This window comes from Odocoileus virginianus, chromosome 9, assembly GCF_023699985.2.
Source record: "Odocoileus virginianus isolate 20LAN1187 ecotype Illinois chromosome 9, Ovbor_1.2, whole genome shotgun sequence".
Lineage (NCBI taxonomy): Eukaryota > Metazoa > Chordata > Mammalia > Artiodactyla > Cervidae > Odocoileus > Odocoileus virginianus.
The window spans coordinates 44,328,412-44,350,936 of record NC_069682.1 but is presented as its reverse complement, the minus strand read 5'-3'; the positions used below and the strand labels follow the sequence as shown (position 1 = coordinate 44,350,936).

General features: G+C 41.4%; 1 protein-coding gene across 3 annotated transcripts in view; it reads right to left on the bottom strand.

Moving 5' to 3' along the window:
* SHLD1 (shieldin complex subunit 1) overlaps nucleotides 1–4,089 on the bottom strand; it is a 104,921-nt gene extending 100,832 nt beyond the window's left edge. For 2 of the 3 annotated variants that reach the window (XM_020883680.2, XM_020883682.2), the window contains exon 1: nucleotides 3,983–4,089. The gene's annotated coding sequence lies outside the window, so the exon portion shown is untranslated. The remainder of the gene's footprint in view (nucleotides 1–3,982) is intronic. The other variant, XM_020883683.2, reaches the window with a different exon arrangement.
* Between the last annotated feature and the right edge of the window lie 18,436 nt (nucleotides 4,090–22,525).

The window sequence follows — 22,525 nt, the reverse complement described above, 5'->3', positions numbered from 1 at the left end:
GGGACAAAAACCACAACAGACACACACATACAATCAATAATTTGACAAAGTCAAATACCCACTCACTATCAAAACACTCAACAAGCTAGGAATAGAGGAGAACTTCCTCAATCTGATAAAGGGCAATTTTTTTTTTCTGGCCACTCCTTGCAGCATATACAACTTCCCCTAACCAGGGATCAAACCCATTTCCTCTAGCCACGGGACCACCAGGGAAGTCCTAAAGGGCATTTTTTTTTCCTCTAGTGGGAATTTTTGAAAAATCTGTAGCTAGCATGGAACTTCATGGTGAAAGACTGAATGCTTTTGCCTTAAGATTGGCAAAAATAGTAACTGCTTTCATCACTTCTATACAACACTGTACTGAAGGTTTTAGCTGCACACTTAAGGCAAGAAAATGAAATAAAAATTTTCCAGATTGGACAAAGAAAAGTAAAACTATTTCTATTAGCGGAAGACATGATCTTATGTATACAAAGTCCCAATGACTCCACTTAAAAAAAACTAGTAGAATAATTAAACAAGTTAATCAAGGTTGCAGGATACAAGATCAATACAGAAAAATCATTTGTATGTATAAACACTAGCAGTAAACAACCTAAAAATGAAATTAGGACTTCCCTGGTGATCCAGTGCTTAAGAATTCATCTGCCAATACAGCGATACAGCTTTGATCCCTGGTCCAAGAAGATCCCACATGCCTCAGGGCAACTAAGCCTTTGTACCATAACCACTGAGCCTCCACAACAAAAGAAGTCACCACAACTAGAAGCCCATGCACTGCAGCTGGAAACTAGCCCCAACTCGTCGCAACGAGAGAAAGCCCACAAGAAGCAACAAAGACCCAGTGCAGCCAAAGATAAATAAAATAAACAAAAATAAATTGTACAAAAAAGATAAAAATAAAATAACAATATAATTCCATTTACAAAAGCATAAAAAGAATAAAATACTGTAGCTCAGTCAGTAAAGAATCTGCCTGCAATGCAGGAGACCTGAGTTCTATTCCTGGGTTGGGAAGAACCCCTGGAGAAGGAAATAGCAACCCACTCCAGTATTCTTGCCTGGAGAATCCCAGGGACAGGGGAGCCTATAGTCCATGAGGTCTCAAGAGTTAGACACAACCTCGCAACTAAACCACCATACATTTCATGAAAAATATGTAAGGCATGTACATTGAAAACTATTTTAAAATGTTGAAAGAAACTAAAGATCTAAGTGTATGGAAAGACATCCTATGTTCACAGACTAAAACACTCACTATTTTAAAATGACAATATTGCCAAAATTGATGTATGGATCAATACAATTCTTACAAAATCTGTTGGCATTTGCAGATGCTGACAAAACTATTTTAAAAATTCATATGGAAATGCAAGGGGCCCATAAAGCCAAACAATCTTAAAAACGAAGAACACGAAGTTACAGTATCCATACTTTCCTATTTCAAAACCAACTACAAACAACCAACTATAAGCTTTAGTAATCAAGGCTGTAGTATTGAAATAAGGACAGTCATAGAGGTCAATGTAATAAAATTGAGAGTTTTGACGTAAAATTTTATATTTATAGTCAACTGATTTTCTCCAGCATCCAAGACAATTCCACAGGACAAAAACAGTCTTTTCAACACTGAGACAACTGGATATCCACATACAAAAAAAGGGAAATAGCTCAAATACTTTGGGAAACAGTTTAGCAGTTCCTCAATTGTTAGAGTTACACTTGGATCAGGCAATTCCATTCCTAGGTATCAATATATATGTTCAAGAGAAATAAAAACATGTGTCTGCACAAACTACACAGATGTTCATGTGTGCATGCATGCTCAGTTGCTTAGTCATATTTGACTCTTTTGAGATCCCATGGACTGTAGCCCGCCAGGCTCCTCTACCCATGGGACTTTCCAAGCAAGAATACTGGAGTGAGTTGTTATTTCCTCCTCCAAGGGATCTTCCCTACCCAGGGAGCAAACCTGGGTCTCTTAAGTTGTCTGCATTGGCAGGCAATTTCTTTACCAATGAGCCACCTCAGAAGCCCCCACAGATGTTCATAGCAGCTTTATTTATAAGAGCTAAAAAGTAGAAACAATCCAAATATCCATCAACTGGTAAACAGATGAATAAAATGTGGGGGGCACTAGTGGTAAAATGCCTTATGGCAGAAAACAAAGAGGAACTAAAGAGCCTCTTGATGAAGGTGAAAGAGGAGAGTGAAAAAGCTGGCTTAAAACTCAACATTCAAAAACAGAAGGTCATGGCATCTGGTCCCATCACTTCATGGCAAATAGATGGGGAAACAATGGAAACAGCGAAAGATTTTATTTTCTTGGGCTCCAAAATCACTGTGGATGGTGACTGCAGCCATGAAATTAAAATTTCACTCCTCCTTTGAAGAAAAGCTATGACAAACCTAGACAGCATATTAAAAAGTAGAGATATTACTTTGCGGACAAAGGTCCGTCTAGTCAAAGCAATGGTTTTTCCAGTATTCATGTATGGATGTGAGAGTTGGACCATAAAAAAGGCTGAGAACTGAAGCATTGATGCTTTTGAACTGTGGTGTTGGAGAAGACTCTTGAGAGTTCCTTGGACTGCAAAGAGATCAAATCAGTCAATCCTAAAGGAAATCAACCCTAAATATTCATTGGAAGGACTGATGCTGAAGCTGAAGCTCCAGTACTTTGGCCACCTGATGCAAACAGCCAACTCATTAGAAAAGACCCTGATGCTGGGAAAGATTGATGGCAGGAGGAGAAGGGGAGAACAGAGGAGGAGATGGTTGGAAGGTATCACTGACTCAACGGATATGAGTTTGAGCAAACTCTGGGAGATGGTGAAGGACAGGGAAGCCTGGTGTCCTGTGGTTCACGGAGTCGGAGTCAGACACGACTGACAGACTGAAGGACAACAACTAGTGGTAAAGAACCCGCCTACCAATGCAGGAGATGTAAGAGATGCTGACTCAATCAATCCCTGGGTGGGGAAGATCCCCTGGAGAAGGGCATGGCAAACCACTCCAGTATAATTGCCTAGAGAATCCCATTGATAGAGAAGCCGAGTGGGTTATGGGACATAGGGTGGCACTGAAGCAACTTAGCAAGAACACACACATATGAATATAAGGAATATTTTTCTACAGTAAAGGAATTAAGTTCCAATACATGCTAGCACAAGAACAAACTTTTAAAACATTATACTTAAAAAAAAAATAAAATGGTGGGGAGGGGACTGGGATGGGGAATACATGTAAATCCATGGCTAATTCATTTCAATGTATGACAAAAACCACTGCAATGTTGTAAAGTAATTAGCCTCCAACTAATACAAATAAATGGAAAAAAAATAAAAAAAATAAAATAAAATAAAATAAAAAATAAAACATTATACTTGGTGAAAGAAGCTACTCAAGAAAGACCACACATTGTATGATGGCATTTATATCAAATATGCAAACAAACCTATAGAGACAAAAAGTAGACTAATAATTGCCTAGGACTGGGAGGCCCTTCTGAATAGAGAGTGACTGTTAACTGGTACAGGGTTTTTCTTAGAGGTGATGAAAATATTCTAAAATTAGACTGTGGTGATGTATGCACAATCCTGGGGGTATATGAAAAACCACTGAATTTTACACTTTAAATAAGCAAATTTTATAATATGTGAACTATAGTTTGGAAAAGTTATTAAAAAAAAAAAAAAGAACCGAAGCTCATCTAGACACTGCTCGCAAATTCTGGGGCTTTCGCAAAGGCCTGGGCGCAGAGGCCGTGCAAGGTGGGGGTAGGAGGAGTTTGGGAGCTTGCCAGGGAACGCGGCCATAACTTCCCAATTAGGAAAGAACGGTTTTCTAATTGCCTGAAGAATCTCCGCGAGGCATCGCGGAGAGCCCACTCTCTCCCTCCCTCCCCTCAATCGAAAGCCTTTAAGAGTCCGCAGAGAAAACTGGCCCAGAAAAGTCGCCAGGTCCCAGTTGTACTCACCGCCCGGCAGTAGCCGCAGTATGGAACCGGAAGCGGTTGCGCCACGTTTGTTATGGGAAAAGCGAGGTTTGAAAGGAAGTCACCAGAACCATCTTTACTTAGGGCAGGGAAGAAAGGGGAAAGGCAATTACGGGCATCTTGACTGAGGGCATTGACCCTGTCGATGATGCGTTCCTGGAAGAAGTACTCTGTTCAATTTCTAAAGGTTTATTGATCAATGTACTTGAAAGTTAAAGTCGCTCAGTCGTGTCCGACTCTTTGCGACCCCATGGACTATACAGTCCGTGGAATTCTCCAGGCCAGAAGACTGAGGTGTGTAGCCTTTCCCTTCTCTAGAGAGGGGATCTTCCCAACCCAGGGATCAAACCCGGCTTCCCGCATTGCAGGGGGATTCTTTACCAGCTGAGCTATAAGGGAAGCCCAAGAATACTGGACTGGGTAGCCTATCCCTTCTCCAGCGGATCTTCCCGACCCAGGAATCGAACTGAGGTCTTCTGCAATGCAAGCAAGTTTTTTACCAAATGAGCTATCAGGAAAGCCTGCTGTGCTTGGTGGACAGGAAATGGCATAGGGAAAATGTTTTAAATGTTTAAAAACCTGAATGTCTACGTTAAAAAAGAGAAAAAAGTGGAGTGAAATTAGCAAAAAGAATGTTAATATTTCAACATGTTGCATTCAGGTAGCTGTACACAGCTAGAATTGCAGGATCGTGCAAAAGACAAATTAGTTATTGTTCCATTCTCTCATCTCCTTGAAAGCATTCTGTGCACTCACAGCCTCCTATAGATGCCTACATTGGGATTTGTTGTTTCATAGCAAAGTTGTATCCACCTTTTGAGACCCCATGGACGGTAGCTCACCAGGCTCCTTTGTCCATGGGATTTCCCAGGCAACAGTACTGGAGTGGGTTGCCATTTCCTTCTCCAGGGGATCTTCCTGACCCAGGCATTGAACCCGAGTGGCAAGAGGATTCTTTCCCACTGTATGTTGGGATAGAACCCTATAAATTAGGAGTCAACACTTGTGAAAAATTTAAATAACACTATCTAATCACTGTCAGATACCTTGAGCTTACGACAAGTAAGCTGGCTGATATAGTGACCTTTTGAAGGCAAGTTTAAAGATACAATTAGAAGTAAAACTAATGGTGAACTTTCCTTCACATTCAGACAAACCTAACACAGCAACTGTAAATTTTACTTTTACTTCCAGCTTTGTACTTCGATAATCAATGTACTAGTTTGATTTTCACATTTTTCTATGTAATATGGCTCATAAAAACCTCTCTGCCAAAGTAGCATGATAGAGTGTGATTAGAGAAAACCTGGAATGCTCAAACCCCTTCATGAATATGCATGTACTCTTAACTTAGAAATTCCTTAATTCCTCTCCTCTCCATTTTAGAAATGATAAACTCAAATATATTTGAATGAAATTAATTGTCTGATTATGCAACCATTAAAAATGATTTTAAAAATAACAAAAGGAAATTCTGGATCAGGCACTGCATTGTCATTTTTCATGTCTCTTTAGTCTCCTTTAACCTCTGTTTCTATGTACACAGGTGTTTGTGCATCTTCTTTGTATTCTTGGCACTGATTTTTTTTTTTTTTTTTTTTTTTACCATGCTAGGTCTTCGTTGCTGCGTGTGGACTTTCTCTAATTGTGGAGATCAGGTGCTACTCTCTGTTGCGATGTACAGGCTTCTCATTGCAGTGGCTTCTCTTGTTGCAGAGCACAGGCTCTAAGCATGCTGGCTTCAGTAGCTGCAGTTCGCCAGCTCTAGAGTGCAGGCTCAGTAGTTGTGGCCCAAGTGCTTAGCTGCTCCTCAGTGTGTGGAATCTTCCCAGACCAGAAATTGAACTGGTGTTCTCTACATTGCAAGGTGGACTATTAACCACTGGATCACCAGGGAAGCCGGCATTGACATTTTTGAAGAGTACAGGTCAGTTGTGTTGTCGAATGTCCCTCAATCTGAGTTTGTCTGATGCTGCCACCCTGTTCTCAATGGCGTTGAGCATTGCTGATAACTCCCATCTTCTGGAAAGTCCTTGTCTGTGAGTTTCCCTGATAACACCTTCTCCCAGTTTTCCTCTTCCCTCTCTCAATCATCTAAATCTCCTTTACAAGTTCTCTCTTCAGTGGAACCTCTCTCAGTGTTCTTGAATCTCCTTCTCTTTTCTCTCCTGTGCAGATGACTCCCAAACCTCTAAGCCAGTCTTTTTCTGAGATTTGAGTTAACATATTCTCCAGCACCTTTATCTCAGCCTCCATCACCTCCCAAACAACCTGCTCTTGTTACCCGAAAATTGGATTTGTCTCTTGATGGATATCAAACCAAAAGATACAACCAAGCCAAAAATCAGAAGGAAGGATTGATTACTTGCAGTGAATTAGGAAAACACCTGGGGTCTTTGCCAAAGTAGTGTTTCCCTGAACAGCAAAATTAAGGAATTTTTAAGTTAAGGGTACATGAGTATTCATGAAGGGATTTGAGCAGAGGAGAATTCAACATAGAATTGAGGAGAAGGTCCCAAGTTGCTTTTTAAAAAAAATATTTATAGATTTGTTTATTTAGCCACCCCAGGTCTTAGTTGCAGCATGTGGGATCTAGTTCCCTTCTCAGAGATGGAACCTAGGCCCCTTGTATTGGGAGCATGGAGTCTTAGCCACTGGATCACCAGGAAGTCCCCCAAATTTTCATTGATTGAAGTCAGGAAGGTCAGTAAAAAGCAATATCTTCATCCATTAGTTTCCAATAGATCTGGTGGTTGAGTGCTGGGGCAGAGGGGTAAATTCTGCAAAATAGCTCAAGAAATTGCTTTAGGTTAATTTTTAACATTGAAACAGAACTAAGAGTCTTTACAACAGGTTTGTTATCTTTGTTATTATTACTTTTCTTAACTGGTAATAATCATTGTTCCTGCATTCCTACGATCATTAATTTCTGAGGCTTGTTCAAGGGTAAGCTTTCATTCAGACTTAGATCACAAAATGGCTTAGGCCAAAAGTGGCTTCTCTTGTGTTAAGAAAGCCCTTCTTGGGTACCGCAACCCACTCCAGTGTTCTTGCCTGGAGAATGCCATGGACAGAAGGACCTGGTGAACTACAGCCTGTGGGGTTGCAAAGAGTCAGACATGACTAAGCAACTAACACACACACACACACACACACACACGCACACACACACACCCTATCTGCTTACACTCCCGCACCAGAATCTCCTGTTTCAGTGAGTCAAACCATTTAGTTGCCAATAACAGAAAATTTTTCTCCTTTGTCAACATGTTTCATGTCCATCAGTAATCAAAGCATCTTGCAGATTCTTTCTCTTAAAGATCTATTGACTGGATCTTCATCCTCTTCATTCTCACTGCAACTTTCTCAGTACAGCTCACCTATATGGTGGTAGCATTAGTCACTCAGTCATGTCCTACTCTTTGTGATCCCATGGACTCTAGCCCACCAGACTCCTCTGTCCATGGAATTCTCCAGGCAAGAATACTGTAGTGGGTGGGTAGCCATTCCCTTCTTCAGGGGATTTTCCCAACCCAGGCATCGAACCCGGGTCTCCCGAAGTGCAGGCGGGTTCTTTACCATCTGAGCCACCAGGGAAGTATCCACTGCCTGTATGACAAAAGCTTTCCATCGCCCCTGAAGCTTGTTTTCTTTTTTGTTTTTTTCTCTTTTTGACTGTACTGCGCAGCACAAGTCCTAACCACAGGACTGCCAAGGAATTCTCCAGAGTTTTGTTTTTCTTTTTTAAACAGTATCTATTTATTTCTGGCTGTGCTGGGTCCTTGTTTCTGCTCATGGGCTTTCTCTAGTTGTGGCAAGCAGGGGATGTTCTCTAGTTGTGATGTGTAGGCTTCTCATTGCAGTGGCTTCTGCTGTTGCAGAGCACGGGCTCTAGCAAATGGGCTTAGTTGTGGCACTTAGGCTCAGGTGCAAAGGGCTTAGTTGCCCTGTGGCATATGGGATCTTCCCCAACCAGGCATCAAACCTTCGTCCCTTGCATTGGCAGGCAGATTCTTAACCACTGGACCAGGGAAGCCCAGAGTTTTCTTTTTAAAAGCCCAGTTTTTTTCTTTTAATCACCTCACTCTCTTTCCCTCAGGCTAACACTCAAACTTCTTAACGAGACTTAGAGGATTCCTTATCTCCTGTTGGTGGTGATGGTTTGGTCACTAAGTCGTGTCCAACTCATTGCGACTCCATGGACTGTAGCCCACCAGCTCCTCTGTCCATGGGGTTTCCCAGCTAAGAAGTGGGTTGCCATTTCCTTCTCTAGGGGATCTTCTCGACCCAGGATTGAACTCAGGTCTCTTGCATGGCAGGCAGTCTCCTGCTTGGCAGGTGGATTCTTTTCCAACTCAGCCACCTGGGAAGTCTTACCTCCCATTCAGTTCAGTTCAGTTCAGTTCAGTCGCTCAGTCGTGTCCGACTCTTTGCTACCCCATGAATCACAGCACGCCAGGCCTCCCTGTCCATCACCAACTCCTGGAGTTTACTCAAACCCATGTCCATTGAGTCGGTGATGCCATCCAACCATCTCATCTTCTGTCATCCCCTTCTCCTCCTGCCCCCAATCCATCCCAGCATCAGTGTCTTTTCCAATGAGTCAGCTCTTCACATGAGGTGGCCCAAGTACTGGAGTTTCAGCTTCAGCATCAGTCCTTCCAATGAACACCCAGGACTGATTTCCTTTAGGATGGACTGGTTGGATCTCCTTGCAGTCCAAGGGACTCTCAAGAGTCTTCAACACCATAGTTCAAAAGCATCAATTTTTCGGCACTTTCAGCTTTCTTTATAGTCCAACTCTCACATCCATACATGACCACTGGAAAAACCATACCCTTTACCAGATGGACCTTTTTTGGCAAAGTAATGTCTCTGCTTTTTAATATGCAATCTAGGTTGGTCATAACTTTCCTTCCAAGGAGTGTCTTTTAACCTCCCATTACTATCCCCCAACCCTCCACCTATACACTCTTTTCTTTTCCTTAAATACTCTATGCTTTCTCTCTCTTGTTCTTCAGTCTCCAAGTCCTGTCTGACTTTTTGTGACTCCATGGACGCCCCTCCTGCCTCTGAGCTTTTTATATCCATGTAGTTTCCTCCTTGGGAACACTCCTCTTCTTTTGTCTCTGTCATGTTTCTGAGTTAAGGGGGAGAAGGGGTGACAGAGGATGAGATGGTTGGATGGCATCACCAACTCAATGGAAATGAGTTTGAGCAAACTTCAGGAGATAGTGAAGGACAGGCAAGCCTGGCATGCTGTAGTCGGTGGGGTCACAAAGAGTCGGACATGACTTAGTGACTGAACAAAAGCAACAATGTTTCTGAGTTCAGCTTTAGGGAGTTCTTTCAGGAAACCTTCTCTAACTTGCCAAATGTGAGTTTGTTATCCCTCTCAGGAAAGCCCCGCTTTCCTCCATTTACCCTCATGTTTCACTCACTAGACTATAAGTACCTTGAGGGCAAGTACAGTACTATCATGTCTATTTCATACTTTTGTCCAGACCCCCGCCTAATGATTCACATGTAAGTGCTTGAGAAAGTGCTGTTATATGCAGGAATAACAGTCTCTTCCCAGGTCTCCTCCATTCCCCTCCCCACACCACCCCCACTCAACCCTTACCTCCTCCAAGAAGTCTAAAAAACATGACTTCTCTCTGACCTTTTATCAGTAAAACAACACATGGAGCCTCTTGTCACTGTCAGTCTTTCCATGCAAAACAAGTTTGTTCGCTTATAAACTAACTCTCATTTATTGCTACTCTCTAGTTGCAGTGTGTAGGCTTCTCATTGCAGTGGTGGAGCATGGGCTGGGCACGTGGGCTTCAGTAATTGTGGCACACAGGCTTAGTTGTTCCAAGGCATGTGGGATCTCAGTTCCTAGACAAGGATCAAACCCATGTCCCCTGCATTGGCAGACATATTCTTTTATATACTGCGCCACCATGGAAGTTCAAGATTTATCTTTCTAATGGGAGCGATTTCCTGGAGCAAATTTCTGGAGTGACTTTCTTTGCCATATAGCATGGCTCAGGCCACCCTTTCTTATCACTTTTAGTTGGTCAGTTCAGCTCAGTTCAGTTGCTCAGTCATGTCCAACTCTTTGCAACCCCATGAACCGCAGCATGCCAGGAGTACACAGGAAATGAAAACTAATCAAAGTCATCATCAAAACAAAATAGTTAATAATTGAGACCTTCAATCTGCACAGGTAGCAAAATAATCTGTTGCATTACAAAAGGTCCAAAAGAGAAAGTTGTTTTGCTATTGACTGTATAATGACTGGGTAAATTGATTCATGTCACAGTCTGATGAAACTCTTATATTTCATAGTTGATTTTTCTGCCATCAGCTAAGCTACTTCAGCCAAATCTCTTTCAGCAGAAAGTCTTTCAAAGTAGAATAATATTATTTGCAATGACCTTATCTCTCCCTGTCATTCTGAACCTTGATCTAATTGTTCTTCCTTCTGGGGATTTAGCTTTAAGCTAGAGCTCATCTTGCCCTGGAGAAAGAAGAAAGGAAACCTTACTTCAAGTGTTAAGTAATTGATGAAATTCATGGTATCTTACTGTTTTTCAGTCATGCAATGTTATAAAGCCATAATTAAGCAGTAAGTTGATAACCAAGAAAAGAATATCGGATAGATAATTCCCTGACTAGATTGGAAGATCCATAAAGGTGGAGGTGTGGGTTTTATTTTCCAATGAATACCCAGCACCAGACAATGTGTCACTCAGTACCTTTGGGGGAAGTTTATGTAATGAACATAAACTTAGACCTTAAGATCTAAAAATCAATACTGGCACAATAACAGGCAAATGGTAAAGACTTTAAAAATACTGCTAACAACTGCTAACTGCCATTCCATGATACTAACAAAAGGCATCTATTTTTGGCACCTTAAGCCTATGAAAGCTTAATGAATGACATGTGATTTCTTGATAAGGTGGACATATATGACTGACCTAAGGCCTAGAGCCACAGGCACCTAATTGTGCTGTCAGGAGATGGCTTCAATCTTAACTCTCTTACTCATCAATTCTATGACTGTAACCATTAACCTCTGTGAGCCTTAATTTTCCCATCTCTAAAAAGTGAGCAATAAATGCTTTCCAGGACTATTAAAAAAAAAACAAAAACTGCTTATTAGGGTAATTGACTGGCTGACGGCCAACAATTCTAAATTCACTTTTCGCTCAAATTAATGGTTTGAGCAATACCAGTATAACCAAGCCAAGGTTCATGTGTGGAGCAAAAAGCCAAACTCTGAAAGTGAGTGTTTGCAGCAAATTAAGGGTTTATTTGCAGCACACAAAGCAAGGGAGTAGGAAATAAACCTCAGATCCACTCCATCTTAGTCTCTGAGTTGGGAATGTTTTAAGGGGAAGAAGACAGAAATTTATATTAATCATAGTCTTATGACATTTTTGAGACATTTCTTACTTGTAGTTTTGGGAGTCAGGATGTCCCTAATTTAAGATTCTCTCGTCAGGTCATCCATAGCTTGGGGGTCTACGAGCTCATTTTGCCCTGGAGAAACAACCTGAGTTTGTACATTAATGATTATGCCTATTATAGCAATTTTAGTACGTTAATAATGATAGTGACAATAACGAGTTTAGTCGTCTGACTCTGGTTGATTAGGATCAGTTGCCACAGGACTGAGGTCAGAAGAGACAATAAAGGGATTGAGGTCAGAGAAAATAAGCAAGGGAATAAAGTTGTGGATAGATTACTCATAGGCTTGGAAAGGGAACTTGTCTTTAGGGGGTCTTGGTCTTACCAGATATAATGAATGCTTTTGCATATCAGCAGAAAACAAATGTAACTTGAAGAAACTGATATGTTTCTGAATACTAAGGAAATAATTTGACCCTTACACATTTATTGGAATGTGAGGCCTCAAGGCTGCTGCTTCTTTTTTTTTTCCCCCACACTGTGTAGTTTGTGGGATCTTAGTTACCTGACCAGGGCTGGAAACTAGGCCCTTGGCAATGAAAGCATCATACCTAACCACTGGACCCCAAGGAATTCCTGGTGAATGTGATGCCTCAGCTCTTATAAGGAACTACTTACAAGGCTTAGAAATCAGCAGATACAATATGTTAATGATTTGTATATGCTTAAATTCTGCCAAAGAATGATTAAAGAAAGTGAATAAGTATTTTACTTGGGAACTTCAGAAAACATATAGTATATTCTAATTACTGTTGCTGCAAAAATAAATTATCCCCAAACTTAGAGGTGTAGGGGAGCAGAATTTGTCACTCCAAAACATGCCTCTGGCATATTAATTATTTTAAACAGTTTATTTTCTAGAAAACAGTAGACTTGGGAAAACTCTGAAAACCAAGTAGGAGTTACCCTTTATAAAGAAATATTAAACTCTAGAAACTCTTATCAATGGAGAAGGCACTGACTTAAATCTGCACAACAATTTTACCCTCATTTGCTGTGCTTTTCCTGTAACTTTCCATAACTGACTCACCCCACCTCAACACTCTTTAGCTGAGGGTAGTATTTAAGGTGAAAGTTTGGGCTGTTTTGGTGAATTACTCAGTTTTCCTGGGTTTCTCCCATGTACACATTATTACACTTTTATTTGATTTTCTTTTGTTATTCTGTCTCATGTCAGTTTAATTCTAGACCAGCCAGAAGAAAGAACCTAGAAAGAAAGAGGGAAATGTCTTCCTCCCCTACAGAGGCTTATTATCGCTTAGGGTTCCTGTGGGCCAGTTATCTGGCGTGTGCTAAGTTGCTTCAGTTGTACCTGATTCTTTGTGACTCTGAGGACCATAGCTCGCCAGGCTCTTCTGTCCATGGGATTCTCCAGGCGAGAATACTGGAGTGTGTTGCAGTGGAGTGATTAGATGCAATCATGTCCATACTGGCTTCTCCACAGGGCTGTGTGTGTGTGTGTGTGTGTGTGTGTGCCTCAACATGGATCAGCCACAGGTATACATATATCCCCTCTCTTTTGAACCTCCCTCCCATCTCCCTCCCCATCCCACCCCTCTAGGTTGATACAGAGCCCCTGTTTGAGTTTCCTGAGCCATACAGCAAATTCCTGTTGGCTATCTATGTTACTTATGGTCATGTAAATTTCCATGTTACTCTTTTATACATCTCACCCTCTCTTCCTCTCTCCCCATGTCCAAATGTCTATTTCCTATGTCTGTTTCTCCATTGCTGCCCTGTAAATAAATTCTTTGGTACCATTTTTCTAGATTCTGTATATATGCGTTAGAATACAACATTTATCATTCTCTTTCTGACTCACTTCACTCTGTATAATAGGTTCTGGGTTCATCCACTTCATGAGAACGGACTCAAATGGGTTCCGTTTTATGGCTGAGTAATACTCCATTGTGTATGGACCACAGCTTCTTTATCCACTCATCTGTTGATGGTCTCTGCTTTTTGGGTGCACTATTTTTTCTTGACTACTTTTTCTCTGTTTCCATATTCCCTCACTACCCTAACTAGTAACTGTTTAAATCTGCTCTTTGGAACTCAGGGAAGATCTAGGAAGCTGAGGTGTTTTTCCTACAGATAAAAAATGGGGAACACAGAAAGGCTTTTGTACCTGGGAAGGTCCTGCAGCGCTCAGCTTGGTTTCAAAATCATGTCTCCCTAAAGCTAAATTCTATTACCAAGCTTGTGATTAATCTCTTTACCCCAAACTTTATTCCCTTTCTTGTCCCTTCTGAACCTCAGCCGTGTGGCAACTGAACACTAACCAGTCAGATGACTAAAATCGCCATTGTCAATAACATTATTAATGTACTAAAATTGCTATAATAGACAAGATCATTAACGTACAAACTCAGGTTGTTTCTTCAGGGCATAGACACCCCTCCCCCGCCACTCCCATGGTCTGAGAATTGTAAACTGGAAACATCCTGACTCCTAGACCTGTGATTAAAAAACGTCACAGAAACATCAAAAACAGTGATTAATCCCAGCCTTTTTGTTCTCCCTAAAAAAGAAATCCCTAAATCAAAGACAAAGATGAAGTGGATCTGAGGTTCATCTCCCACTCTCTTGCTTGGCTCCCTGCAGTCAATGCCCTACTTTCCTTCACCGCGACCCTCGTCAGTAGATTGACTTTGCTGTGAGTTGGGCAAGTGGACCTGAGTTCAGTATGGTAACAATGTATGTCCCAAAAGTTCTCTATGCTAAGTTGCTCAGTTGTGTCTGACTGTTTGTGACCCCATAGACTGTAGCCGGCCAGGCTCCTCTGTCCATGGGGATTCTCCAGGCAAGAACACTTCACTGTCTGAGGATTCTTTACTGTCTGAGCCACCAGGGAACCCCAAGCTGGTACTAGTCGCCTTATTAACCACTGAAAAGTTCTCTGGAGTTGTGTAAGTCTTCATTTGCCAGGGGCTTCCCTGGCGGCTCAGATGGTAAAATGTCTGCCTGCAATGCGAGAGACCTGGCTTCAATCTCCGGGTCGGGGAGATCCCCTGGAGAAGAAAATGGCAACCCACTCCAGTACTCTTGGCTGGAAAATTCCATGGACTGAGGAGCCTGGTAGGCTACAGTCCCTGGGGTCGCAAAGAGTTAGACATGACTGAGTGACTTCACTTTCACTTTCATTTTCCAGTCAGTCCTGAGAAGTGTATTTCTAAGTGCTAAACACTGAGAAGATCTTCCTAAGCATTATATAAATCTCAGAAGGTGTGAGGAAAAGAGTGAGGATTTGACTACATAGAAGCATGAAAGGCACCCTAAAAATATATTGGAACAAAAAAAAATCAGACAAGGAGTTAATATCCATATTATGTAAAGAGGTGGCTCCATGAGACCCGTTCAGGAAGAATGTCCATGGTTAGTTGTTAGACACAGAAGCAAAGTTCTAAGGCAGTTGCATGAATGTGCATAGAAAATTGCAGTCAATATGGAAGCTATCTCTGAGAAATGTCTCTAGGATGAGGCTGAGTAAAGAGTGAATAATATCAATTTTACTTTGGAAACATCTATATTTTTTAGATATTTGTTTACAACAAGCACAAATTACTTTTGTAATTCAATACAACTATAATGTGTTAATAGTAACTAAGTTTGGTAGAGAATTCTTAGAGTATTAATGAAATGGATTTCCTCATTTAATCTTTATAACAATGCTGTGAGTAAGGTATTATTATTGTGCCTTTTGTATATATGAGGAAACTGAGGCACAGAGAATGTAGGTAACTTGTAACAGAGCTCATAAGTAGATGGCTAAAAAAACATTAAAAAATATAAACTGCAAAGAATACAATTCACTGTCCTAAAAGGAACCAGTTACTATTCTCTGCCTTAGAGAATAACTTAAAAGTAAGTTTTAATTAAACAAAATTGAACTGGAGCACACTGAACTCATAAGTTATTTTTTAAAAGCATTATTAAAATGCTAAAGCAGATACAGCCCTGTACTGGCTATCTGTGACACAAAGCCTTTGTGTGTTTTAGAAACGTCCTGGCCTGTACTATAAAACCCCCATCAGAGTGCCTCATTGCTAACATGGTCTGTTTAAAGGACAAGAGAGAAAAAATCATTAACCAAGCATAAATGAGGAGAAGTGTGTAATTACAAAGAGTAAATTCTCCAAATCAATTGATGTTGAAAATAAAAATGTAAACACATTCTTTTTATTGGGTTTATTATCTTAAATTAGTTCCCTCCTTTGTTGTGAGAGAGGCATGGTGCTCAATTCGTGAGTCAGCGAATTGAGTGCTGACTCCAAGTCAGCAATCCCACAGCTCCTGATGATCCTGTTCTATAAAAAGGAGGTAATAAAACCCATCTTCCCCAAGGGCCTCAACGCAATGTGGGAACACTCTTCCTTTGTTTTCAAAGCAATTGTCATGGCTCCCACCCTGTTCGCTGAGAGAAGGTCTTACCTACTGTCCGCTGCTAACATCCAGTTATAAATACCCATTATCGGGAAGTCCTTGGAGCAGACTGACATCCACTACCTCCAAAGAAGACAGTGAGCTAGGCGTTCCTGAAGTTTCAAAGGGCAGAGCCAACCTCTCAGGTGAAATGGGAGGCTACCTATTAGGTCATATCTTTTGTGATGCTTTGTAGGTGAAGTTCCACCATTTGAAATAGCTTTGAATCCTATGGAGTTCCTCCTTCAGAATGAAAATACCCTCCCATCAACTCTCCACATGGGGCACATGGGCAGTCAGTTCTAAGTTGAATCATTGGGAATAATGCCCACAAGGCCCCTGACCCGAGTCCAGAGGTGTGAAGGGCCTGCCTAGGAGAGAGACACAGACCATCTTGCCTTGGGTCACACTAGGATCCCACGGGCTCTAGACGTTCTAGGTCAGTGTGTCCCAACATAAACAAGGTCAGGCTGTCAAGCTACTTTCCAACCACATGGAAACCTCCAGCTTTGACTGGCTTCCCTCTGAAGTCACCTCCCTCCCTACCTGGGAACAACAGTTCCCCAGCAAATAATCACCAAGCAAAGCTGACCGTGACTTACGGCATCCTTCCCCTTCTAGTCTGAGGCCCTGGAGAAACACAGCGCTGGGCTTGGGCAGTGCTTAGATGCAGGCACAATCTTTCCAGACAGGACACTTTGTGACTTTTCCTTCCCCTGAACCGAAAGACTGGCTTTTTGTTTTTTCTTTCTTTCTTTTTTTAACAAGTCATCTCTCAGTCTTTATTTATTATTATTATTATTTTTTGGTTGTGTTGGGTCTTCATTGTGATGTGTGGGCTTCTCATTGTGATGGCTTCTCTTCTTGAGGAGCACGGGCTCCAGGGCATGCGGCCTTCATTAGTTGCAACTTGTAGGCTCTAGTGCACTGGCCCAGTAGCTGTGGCAAACGGGCTTAGTTTCTTTGAAACATGTGGAATCTTTCTGGAACAGGAATTGAGCCCATGTCCCCTGAATTGGCAGGCAGAATCTCAACCATTGGACCACAGGGAAATCCCAGTTTTTTCTTTTAAATTATATTGTCATTACAGACTTCCTAATCCTTTCTACAGAGAATGAGTCAATATTCTGCTCTAATGAAGGATCTTTAGGGGACTTCCCTGGTGGTCCAGAGACTTAAGACTCTTTTCTCCCAATGCAGGGAGCCTGAGTTCAATCCCTCATCTGGGAACTAGATCCCACATGCCGCAACTAGATTCTTGCATGCCACAAGGAATATCAAAGATCCCCAATGCAGCAACTAAGACTTGGCAGAGCCAAATAAGTAAATAAAACTAGATTTTTTTTTTAATGATCATTAAGTTCTCAACAAACATGCCTCTCCCCCTCTGCAAAAGAACTGTGTCCACATTCTTTCTCTGGGCACATAGCCTATCATCATCTAAGCTCCAGCACTGCCAAACTAAAGGCCATTCTCCCCAGTCTGGGTGGGAAGAGATTTTCATAGCAGAAGAACATTAATGCACATTTAATCTATAGAGTGCATGGGACTGGGGGGACAAGAAGGCGGGAACTAGCAAATTGTAGATGTTTAGATGTCTACTGTCCCACAGTCAACCAGCCAGCTGAGAGGCAGACACACTCCACGTATCAGCCCTTTCAGAAAATCATCTCAGATATTAATATTAATAGCAGTAGGAAGCATTAGGACTTTGAGCTCTGAACAAAGGTTTATTCACCCAGCCATGTCACAAAAGGCAGCAAGAGCCTGTTCAGGTTGAAAAGTGATAAGATAAACTAGTTGCTAGCCTTCTTCTAACAGTTGTCACTAACGTTCCTCCCAGAAGCTTCGAGTTTCTCTGCCTCTCTCTGTGGCTGACACCGCTCACCTGTTTTACTTGACAAACAATGAATTAGATATAATATTTTTCATGTAAATTAACTGCTTCCTGCTGACTGGTCCTTCTTTTCCTCCCTCCTTCTGGATCTCCAGGAAAAAAAGGTCCTCTTTTTTTTTTTTTTTTTTTTTGCCTCAGGATGTTAGTTCTCCAACCAGGGATTGAACCCAGCCCCAGCAGTGAAAGGACCGAGTCCTAAGCACTTGTCTGCCAGGGAATCCTCCCAAAAAAGTTCTCACCAAGATGGAGTTGAATTAGAAGACCTTCTTCCCCCCAGGAGACAATAGAAAGTCAAATAACTCAGTTTTCGAGGACTGCCAGGGAAAGGCACTCATGGAGCACGGTGGCTCCTTTGTAATTCACCATCACGAACAGCGCTCACCCCAAGGGTCTGGTCTCGCCTCACATTTCTCTCGTCAGTGAAGTCTTCTCCCTTTCATTTCATATATCTCTCCTCTTCCTCTCAGCTGCTAACTTGCTTCCTAATCCTATTAAACATTGAACCCCATCAAGATCCAGGCCACCAGCTCCTCTTTCCCTCCATTTAACAAGGAAGTTGCTGACAGTCCCTTGTCTGTCTTTGCCTTGTCCTCTCTCCACAGGTTCATAAGATGTCACCCTAGTGATCTTCCCTCTCCCCTCTCACTTTCTCTGATCAGTTTGCTCCCTCTGGACTGGTCCTTTACATCTATATCTATGTATCCATTCTTTTACCTATAATATACATAATATACAGAATACATGTTGCAAACATTTTCTCCAAGTTTGTCACTGGTTTTTGTTTATGATGTTTTTTGTTTGCTTGTGTATTTGTTTTTAGCCATGCCAAAGTTTATTTTTAGAAAAATAATCATATTTACAATCTTTTATTGTAAATGCAATCTTTTATTGCGTTTAGGTTGCAAGTTAGAAATACATTTCTCTACCCTCAAAATATGAGAGAATTTACACACATTTTCTTCTGGAACTTGTATGCTTTTCTTTTTACATTTAGATATCCAGTCCATTTGGAATTTATTCTTGTATATGATGAAATGTGGATCCAATTTTATAATTTCCACATGACTATTTAGGCATTCTAACATGATTTATTAAAAAGATATTTTAATATCTTTGTATTAAAAAGATTTGAGAGACTTGAGATGCCCCCTTGTGTGTGTGTGTTCAGTGGCTCAGTGATATCTGACTCTTTGCAGCCCCACAGACTGTAGCCCTCCTCTGTCCATGGAATTTTCCAGGCAAGAGTACTGGAGTAGGTTGCCATTTCCTACTCCAGGGAATCTTCCCAACCCAGGGATGAAACCCTTGTCTCTTGCATCTCCTGCATTGGCAGGCAGATTCTTCACCACTAGTGCCACCTGGGAAGCCCAAGATGCTCCTTTATCATATTCTAAAATCTCCATGTGTATTTGAGCCTATTTATAGATTTTGTTTGCTTTATAAATGGGCTGAATATACAGACTATTCATGTGTCTGCCATAAAAGCAAAGCAAAAGCAACCAACCCTCAGTCCTATTTTCTTTTCTAGCTTTTGCCTTAGCTCTCCCTCCCCTTCACAAACTTTTAAAAAGAATTTTCCATACTCTGTTTCCATTTTCTTACCATTCACTCCTCAGTTCCCTCCAAATCTGGCTTTTACCCTCATCATTCCATCAAAACATTTGAGCTTGAGTCACTGCCATGATGCAAAATTCCATGGGGAGTTTTCGAGCCTCACCTTATTTGACACTGTTGAACACTCTTTCTTTGAAGCACTCTCCTGATTGGCTTTCAGGCCTCAATCAGTTCCTGGTTTTCTTCCTTCTTCCTCAGCCAGTTTCTGGTCCAGTTTCTTTTGCAGGTTTTGTGCTACCCTATCTGGCCATTCAGAACTGGTGAATCAAAAAAACTCACTCCTTACCCCTTTCTACATACTCTTTCCATGTGATCCCCTTCCTGCCACAGCTCCAGTTCTAACCAACCCACAGACACATGTCTCCCCAGTTTTCACTTGTAAGTGGATCCAAACATATTTCTCCAACTCCCTTTATGACATTTCGACTTGGATATTTCAAAGGCATATCAAAGTCATGGAGAAAGATCCATTTCATCTTACTCTTATCTTCAAATCTGGTTTATTTTCTCCCTATCTCACTGAGAAATATCAGCATCTGTCAGGTGAAGAAACCCAGGTGTCATCCTTGGCATCTCTTTTCTTACATTCCAGGTTTGAACCATTGCCAAGTCTCCCTAAAGGCTTCTCCTATTTCTCACCACAGCAGGTCTTCCTCTGGGTTATCCTTAGCTCAGAGGTGAATTCCTACCACAGCCACCAAACTGTTCTTCCTGCTTCGGACTCTTGCCTCTGTCCCCTGTATTTCACTGTTCATTCAACAGTCAGAGAAATCTGTTTGAAATCACTTCACTTGCTTTCCATTGTCATTAATATAAGCCAAAATTGCAACACAGTTTGGCCTCTTACCTCTCTTGTCTCCCCTTACGTCACACTGCTTCCTTTTGCTCCCCGAGTGCCACTGAGCAAGCTGACTTCCTGTGCCTCTCTTGTTTGCCTCTGCTGAGGGCCCTCGCCTTTTCCAGGCCACCCCCTGCCTGCCTTCCCCAGCCCAGCTCCTTCCATGCTCTCCTAAACTGGAATCATTATTCCCATTATATCCTCTCTGGATACCATACCTTTTCTTGGAAATGTTTTAACCATAGTTAGCCTAATAACTGTAAGGACAGGACCACATCAGTCATTTATTTCCAATTTATCCTAACGTGTACCTCTGGGCCTGACATACAGTAAATAAATGAACAAACTTATACTCCAATTCTTTCAAGGATTTTTATTTTCTACACTTTAAAATTTTAAATTGGAAATTCCCTGGTGGTTCAGTGGTTAAGACTCAGGGCTTTCACTATGATCCCACAAGTTGCATGGCATGGCCAAAAGCAAACAAACAAGAATAACAACAACAACAACAACAACAACAACAACTTTTAAATAAGATTTTGTTTTCCAAGATGTTTATATAAAACAAGGGATGGCAGCCAACCGTGGAATCTGATATTATGGCTAGGATGTTGGGAATCAGGAAACTTGAGTTCTTAATCCAATCTAACAAACTTCTGTGTTGAATTGGAAAAAAAAAATTTGAATACTGCATACGTCTCCAAAGCATGCAGAACATGGCTTCCTTGCTTTTATCTTCATTATGTTAATCACTTTTATATTCCTCTCTCCTACAGGATTGTCAGATTCTTAATGGTATACCTCATGTTTTACTGATTTCTGTGTCTCCATGGTGTCCATCACTTCAGAGCACATCGCAGATGCTCAATCAATGTTGAATAATTTAATTAATAAAATGTAACATAGGATGGCATGATTATTAATAGCACTGTGAAAATAACGCAGGACTAAAGAGAGCTGAGGAAGAATCAAGGAAATTTCCATTGTAATTTAACCAGAAGTAAAATATAAGCAGAATTGCCCTCAATATGATAAGCTGTTGGAAAGAGATTTGAACAAGCAGAGCTGATGTCAGGTCAAACCATGGGTATGTGTTCAAAAAATACATTAGAGGAAGCTTAAACAAGAAGTTGAGGAAGACAGAGGCATATGAAATTGACAGAATATCAATGTAGGTGAGAATCTCCAAGAGAGCAGTGAGTATGGACAATGTAGAATTAGCTTCAGTTATATATATAACAGAAAGTTTACTTAGAATATTTTTCTTCATGCAAACGAAGTCCAGAGGCACTGGTACAGTGCTGACATACTGGCTTTATGATTGCCTGGGACCAAAATTCCTTCATCTTATTGCTTTGCCATCTAAACATACAGGCTTCCCCCTCACTTTCCAAAATAGTTCTTGGGTACAAGCCATTTTCTCTGCATCCCAGCCAGGGAGAAACAGGAAGAGAGAAAGGTAGCAATGCTGAATCCTTTAAGGACACTTGTGTGCGTGTGTGCTAAGCCACCACGTATTCCATTAGTCATATAGCCACATCTAGTTGCAAAGGAAGCTTGGAAATGTAATGTTGGAAATCCACATGCTCAGTTTAAACGTTAAGGAAAAGAAATAAAAGGGTCAAAGTCTCTGCCCCAACATGTAATCAGAGGAACTAAAAGAGGAGATTGTATTGCAGGGAATGAAATCATGAGAAACTTCATGGATTGAACGAATGTTCGCAATTCTGTTCCCTACACACGGACTGCCAAGCGCTATAGAGCTGCACAAGTAGTGGCCAAATGAGTGATCATGGAGACTTACGTGGGTCTCAGCATCCCAGTTAATCCCACACTAAAGCCTGATCAACACCCTCCTTCACTCTCATAGAAGCTATTCCAGACCTTCACCACTCTTTTAACTCTTCTCCCACCTCTCTGACCTTTGTCAACCCAGAAGAAATGAACATTGGGTACATCAATTTTCCATCCCCATATCTATAGCTTTATCTCTATCATTCACCCCCAAAACACTTACCCTCTAGATTTCTTGTTTGTTTTCTTTCTTTCTTTATTTTATCATGCCCTTTCTTCTCGTCGAGATAATTCCTGCCCCCCAGGAACCTCTCTCTATATTGCAAAGATCTTGAGATGGAGAGGTTATCCTGGATTATCTTGGTGGAACCAATGTAATCACAAGTTCATTATAAGGGGGAGGTAGGAGAGTCAGAGAAGGAGACAGAAACAGAGGTGAGACAGAGAGACAGAGACAGGGAGAGAGAGTTGAAGATGCTACTCTGCTGGCTTTGGAGAT